Genomic DNA, 6,493 nt, shown 5'->3' on the forward strand with positions numbered 1-6,493 from the left:
CTGACTGCTCAGGTAGCCTGTCTGTGGCTGGCTGCTTAGCAGAGAAGCTGCTTGTAGCTTTCCAACCTTTTGTTTAAAACGACACTGAAGATTGGAACTTCTTTAAAAATATTTCTAAACAGCATATTTCGTTTTTCTTGTAAACGAGTAGAAAGCGCCACAGTCTCCTTTACACCTGCTGAGAGGAAGTGCAAAGCAACAGGTGGGGGAAGGGCATTGCATTCTTACTCTATGCATTGCAACAAAGAAAACCCTTGGTATAAGAAAACACTTTGAAATGTTCAAATAGTAGATTGGCAGTGACACCCAAAAAATAACCCAATTTCTATTGTAACAATGAGTATTTAATTGGTGCTGTACTAATGCCAAAACAGAAAAAAAGACAAGGACCATAAAGCTGATGTGTAAAGACTCTGGGGTTGAAGGTTAATCTGCCCAGATTCTTTTGACTTCTTGCAATATTGTGTGGCATGAATGTCGTTCATATTGCACACATAAATGACACAAAAGTCAGCGTGCATCATAACCAACCTTCCTGCGTTTCAAACATATACTTATTTTTATTCATGTTTAGACCAACATATATATATATATATATGTCGTACATAAGAAGCAGTGTTGTTCTGGGTTGGAGGGTGTTTGGCATCATTGTATTCTAAAGGTTTTATTTACATGAAATGTAGACGCCCCCCACCCCACTTTGCAATCCGTTTTTTTTCCCACTTTCCCTAAAATGCTGCTTCCATTTGATTGCTCTACGTAAAACTTCTAGCGTATTAATATAACATCATCATGTGGACCATATACCTCCATTCAACCAATAGAAGAGAGCGTTCCATGGTCGCCCGACAGGAACCACATTTCCAAGCTGTTGTACCAAGTTCAACTGATAATTTTTTAACCTTTTTTAACTCGACGGATAATTGAGATTCAAAGAAAGTTTTACCGATATGGAAACTTTTCATACATTCATAGCCCTCACCACCTTGAAAAACGTTTGCCACGTGGCCTCACGTTCCTCTGACCAAGTCGTGCTCGATGCGACTCGATGACTGCGTGACCTTCAGTCCGTCTTTGTCCCGGCGCTACCATGACCCACTGAGTCAGTGGAAAACTCATTTAAACCTAATTACATGGGCCAGCCTTCTACTTCTCTTACTTTCTTTCACAGAAGAGCCACTTTCTTTCTTACACCCCTTCTCTATTCTCCTTTGCTTTCTCGCTGTCCTTTTCTCTTTGCTCTCTCGTTTCTTGTCTCCTTGTGCTCCAGTTACTGGATCAAGGGTGCCCCGCACCACCAGTCAGCCAAAACACACGCACACACAGGACATCCAACACTCTAGTGTGACCAAGAGGCCTCAACTACAAAAGCTTTTACATGGCGCATTGTTATACCCCCCGGGTCAGCAATAGGTTAGGAGCCAGTCTTAATTAGTTTACATAACTTATACCCTTCTTCAGTTCTTGTGGCCATAAAGATTTCTCTGGGACATAACGGCAAGCTCAATACACACATCTATAAACAACAAGGCACAACCCACTGGCAGGAGACATATAACACATTCACTTATATATTCAGCTGCCCTATTTAAGATTTCAAACTAAGAGGTAGAGTTAGTAAAATGTAAAAAAAAAAAAAAAGCCAACAAAATGCCAGCAAGAGACATCAGACACAAAAAGTCATGTTAATGATAGATGACAGCCTGGGATCAGCACACGGGTTATATGTCCTGCGTTGCAGTGTCCGCAAGAAGGGAAGATGGTAGACAACAAGCAAATGTAAGTTCCCTATTTGTGGATTTTTTAAAATAATGAACTGCATGAAATTGGCCTCCAGCAATACATAAATATAAAATAGTGTTTTGCAAAAATATTCTTTTTTTTTTTAACATCTTATCCAAACAACAAACAAACAATCCGAAAAATGTTTGTTTTATGTGATAGACCATCAAGAAACTAGTGCAGAATGGTGAGCTTTTAAACAAAAGCTAAATCAGAAAAAGTGTGGCATGCATTTGTTTCCACACCTTTTATTCTGATACCCCAAAACCAATCGTCTTCACAAGTCACATTAGTAAATAACGCCCACCTCTGCATAGATTAATCTCAGTACAAATTCCAGCTGTTTTTGAGAAGGCCTCAAAAGTTCAATGGAGAACATTGGTGAACAAAAAGCATCATGAAGACCTAAGAAAACACCAGAAAGGCCACAGGCCAGAACAAACCATGTCCACGGTGACAGAGAGATCAGCCGATCAAAAGATGTATGGAGCTAAATACAGACTTAAAAGATTGGGGAGAAGGTTCATCTTGTACTACGACAATGGCCCTAAGCCTATTTCCAATGCTGCAATGGTTTAACACAAAACATATGTACATGTTAGAATGGTCCAAAGTCCAGAAGTAAATCCAAATGAGAGTTTATGGCAAGACTTGAAAATTGATCTTCACTGATGCCATCTCTCCATCTGACTGAGGATAAACTAAATAAAACGTCAAGATGGTTGAAACTCGTAGAGACATACCCGACAAGACAGTCACTGTAATTGTATAAGGGCAGGAATATTTATGCGTGACACATTTTTTTTTTTTACTTTTTAAGCCAAGTTTGGAAATTTTATGCATCCTTTTCTTTCCACTCTACAATTATGCAACACTTAGTGGTGGTCTTTGGTTCAACATTTTCCTAAAATACACTTAGCCTCGATCCTGAAACATGAAAAAATGTGAAAAAGCTCTAAATGCTGCGAAGTTAAAATCACATTGCTATACTATAAAATAAGAAGCCTATGAAGTTTGAATTCACAGTTATACTCAGCGTGTCGTTTACTGTAATTCGCCAGCCTCAATAACCAAATGACTAAAAGTTATGAGGAACAACTTAACATTTATAGCAGCTCTATGAAAGGTCATGCTTATGGTTCATCTGATAAATATTTAGTCCTTTAAAAGGCTGCTACAATTACAAGCACTAACTGAATTGTTTTTACAAAAAAAAAAAAAACTAATTGAAATCAGTTCTAAAACATTAGCAGCAACAACCGCAGGATGGCTGCTGCCATTACCAGTCTATATTACTCTTCCAGAAAGTTTAGGTACACTCAGGATTTGGTATTAATTTGTTTGGGAAATCCTCACTGCTCTACATGGTAATAGGACTCAGGGGACTGGAGGAAATCCAAGGCCGAACCATATGAAAGGAGGGCGAGGATCAACAAAAGCCCGATGATGCTCTGGTAATGGAGTGGATCAAGTTGAAAGAGTGCTCACTCCGGTGCATTAAAAATGAATAAATACATAAAATCATGGTAATCTATCAACAAAACCAAACAAAAAAGTGTAAGCAGAAATAGATCATTTCAATACATTTAAAACATGTGTATCATTATGACAATCTGCTAGCAATTGCTGGATAATCGCATAAAAGCAGACACCCAAAGACTTGACAGTGATGCCTTCAAACTTTAAATTAAATTAAATTGTTTGATGCTCTTGACATGTTTTGCAAATCCACTTTAAGAAAATTCTGTACCAATATCATATCTAAATACTTCTTTTTAATAATAAAACTCACATCACATTGATCTTAAACTGATAAATATTTCAAATTTGATTTTATGCTACTTACTACGCACTGTGCTTCAGGGCCGGGAGTCTATGTTCTTCTGCGTCTTATTTGTAGCTTACCTTCAATTGAGAAAATAAAAGCAAACATGATGAAGCAGGAATAATCTGAATTGAGCTAAACCATGCGCAGCTCTTTTCTTAGGCCAGTTTGAGCGTCTCAAAACCAGACAATCATCACGTAGCAGGAAGATCTGAGAGTATGAAAAGTCAAATTGTGCTCAGCCTCAGCTTGAGAATTATTTGTGTGCTTCTGGCGCCCTCTTCCGGCAAAACGTAGACTATTGACAAAAAAAAATGATTAAAAGATATATATTTTTAAAAAACTATACAACTGTATAAAGTACTAAAATCCTCCATCTGCATTTCTGGCTTAGTTTAATTCCGAGTAGTCCAAAAAAACTGTGTAAATTAGAATGCTCTTGAAATTATTTGTGGAATTATGGCGGCCACAATGCCGTTTTAGGCTTACCTCTTCAAATCAGCGGTATGGAGCCTCAACAAGTGGAGGATATAAAGTCTTGCACACTTCCAGTTAATGTTGGCCGATTCATTTATAGTTTTCCGCAACTTTAGTCATTACAAATTTGGCTTAAAACCAGCGAGAACTTCACATCTAACACATCCTGTTTGACCCAATTAATACGCTCTCGCGATGGCTGGTCCACGTCACGACAGATATTTGACACTTTTTGGTTATCGTCTTTCAGGTGAGAAACTTGCTACCTTGGGTCCCGATTAAGCGTGATTTCAAAGCAAGTGATGGGGTTCCGTTTGTAAAGTTACACAGTAAAAAAATGAACAGCAATAATTTGGGTTGTTTAACGTGTCGTAAGATAAAACAAGGGGAATGTTTTCCAAGTCCCTCCATACATAAATACCAGCCAGCCTGACAAAAGAAAGTACTTGACAAATTATTCTATTGCAACTATGATTGTTGACATCTTGCTGGAAGGTGAACAGCTCCAGCTTCCATGTTGTGCGCAAATTCATCTCCACAGGTTTTTTTATTTTATTTTTATTATTGGAGATGTGTTCAGGGTGACGTGCAGCTGGTAGTTTCCACCACATGTAGCTTCCTTCGTCAGTCCCCTGGACATTTCTGAGGACTTTCTTTTCACAATGACTCTCCTCTTATCGCTTTCCCATAAAAGACCCATTCCATGATTGATAGTTGCTTCAGCAGTCTGCACATGGAGCTGTGGATCTCTGCAGCTCCCCCAGAGTTACGGCAGACTGCCGTGTCTCCATGGGTTTGTCGTATTGCAGAACTCTCAGATGATTGATTCAACACCACACAGTTTACTGGGAGATGCTCAAAGCTTAGATTACTTTATAGAAGAGCTCTTCTTTCAAGTTCTATCCCACCTCATCTCTGTTCCTGGGTCTACATGATGCCCTTCGTTCACCAGTACGGACACAAACGGTTGAAGCCGGAGCGGTACGAGACGGATTGTCGTGTGTTTGTGAACGCACAAATACCGAGAATTAATCTTGCAGGCAAGGTTACTTGAGGCCTTCACAGGTCAGCTGTAGACAGACACAAGTAGGCTAAATTTACTAAATCAGTGGTTATTAAAAGGTTGTCTCCTTTGCACATGACATTTATAGTATCAGCATGAAATCTAAGACTTTGTATTGACTGGAGACAACAGTGGAACCTGTGTACAAGGGATTGAGCAGAGTACCTGAGGATGCGCTGGTCCTTAAATGTTTGCCGCCATCTCTTCTAAAGGTAAATTCACATTGTAAGCGAACGTCGGCACTTTTGCGTGCTGCCACTCAGGTGACGTTATCGCTGGCAGTTCTCACACAGCAACTCCACAGCAGGCGATAAACCAGTAATGTAGCAGTACAATGTCCGTACCTAGTGACGCTTTCACTTTCTTGCCACTCTAGCCTACTCACTCACTTTTTTGCACAACTCAGGCCGACCGCCACCATCAGCTTGTCTTCCACATTGAATGAAATCAGCTTCGTCTCCGCCGCAGTCCTTCACCCCACGTCACAGCCACATCTAGTTCCTGATAGGTTGTTGCAGCGCAAAAAGACACAAAAGTTCAGCTTTTTTTTTATTCCAACAACTGCCGCTTTGTATCCTTTGCAGGTTTCGTGACGCTCTGGCTTCGCTCTACTCATCAAAATTGCACGTTTTGCGTTTTTGCTCAGTGTCGCATGGCTCCTATGTGCACCCGAGCTTAGGGATATGATAAATCTTACAGGCTGCCACATTTGTGTTCGATTTGAACGCCTCTTTACGTCTTCCCTCTAGTGTTTACTTACTAGCACGATTACAACTGTGATGACTGTGCTGTAGGTAGATGTATGTTGGTTAGCAGGTAGAGGCTGGCACAGCAGTCTGCTCGTCTGGGGATAGTACTGGGTGAAACATCATCGGGGGCTTACAAGATGGAACATGCCTATTGTTTTTATAACTTAAACATTTTCAATAAATAAATAAATGTTTCCATCTCCCCTGGTTTTCATTACAAACTTCTTTGCTTTTTTGATTGCTGGCAAATTGCCTTGAAATGTGTGCAGGGTGTCGATATGTGGCTGAAATGTATTGTGGGTGAGAAGTTTATTAAAAGCATGCATAGGGAGGAAAAAAAAAATAACAGCCGTATAAAAAAAACCCCAAAAAAAACATGGAGACTTGTTTTTAAGTCCTTAGACTTGAAATTGTCAAAATCGTAAGAAAAACAAAAACAGAAAATGATCAGTTGAAGTAAAACAGCTTTATTAGTGTACACTGTAAGAAGTCGTAAATGTTGGATAGTTGGAAAGCCTATGGAGATCATTGTGTGAAGAACATCAATTCTAAACAGGCTGCGTTCTAATGGATTTTGTCCGTTCATAGCAAGCAGAG

The 6,493-nt window shown here is 39.6% G+C and overlaps 1 long non-coding RNA gene across 1 annotated transcript in view; it reads right to left on the reverse strand.

Moving 5' to 3' along the window:
- LOC110368789 overlaps nt 1–4,265 on the reverse strand; it is a 41,036-nt gene extending 36,771 nt beyond the window's left edge. Inside the window, exons 1-2 of the long non-coding RNA XR_002428406.2 lie at nt 4,097–4,265; nt 3,629–3,687 (exon numbers count right to left, since the gene is read on the reverse strand). This is a non-coding gene — a long non-coding RNA (uncharacterized LOC110368789). The remainder of the gene's footprint in view (nt 1–3,628; nt 3,688–4,096) is intronic.
- Between the last annotated feature and the right edge of the window lie 2,228 nt (nt 4,266–6,493).

Source organism: Fundulus heteroclitus, chromosome 8 (assembly GCF_011125445.2).
Source record: "Fundulus heteroclitus isolate FHET01 chromosome 8, MU-UCD_Fhet_4.1, whole genome shotgun sequence".
In the NCBI taxonomy this organism is placed as follows: domain Eukaryota; kingdom Metazoa; phylum Chordata; class Actinopteri; order Cyprinodontiformes; family Fundulidae; genus Fundulus; species Fundulus heteroclitus.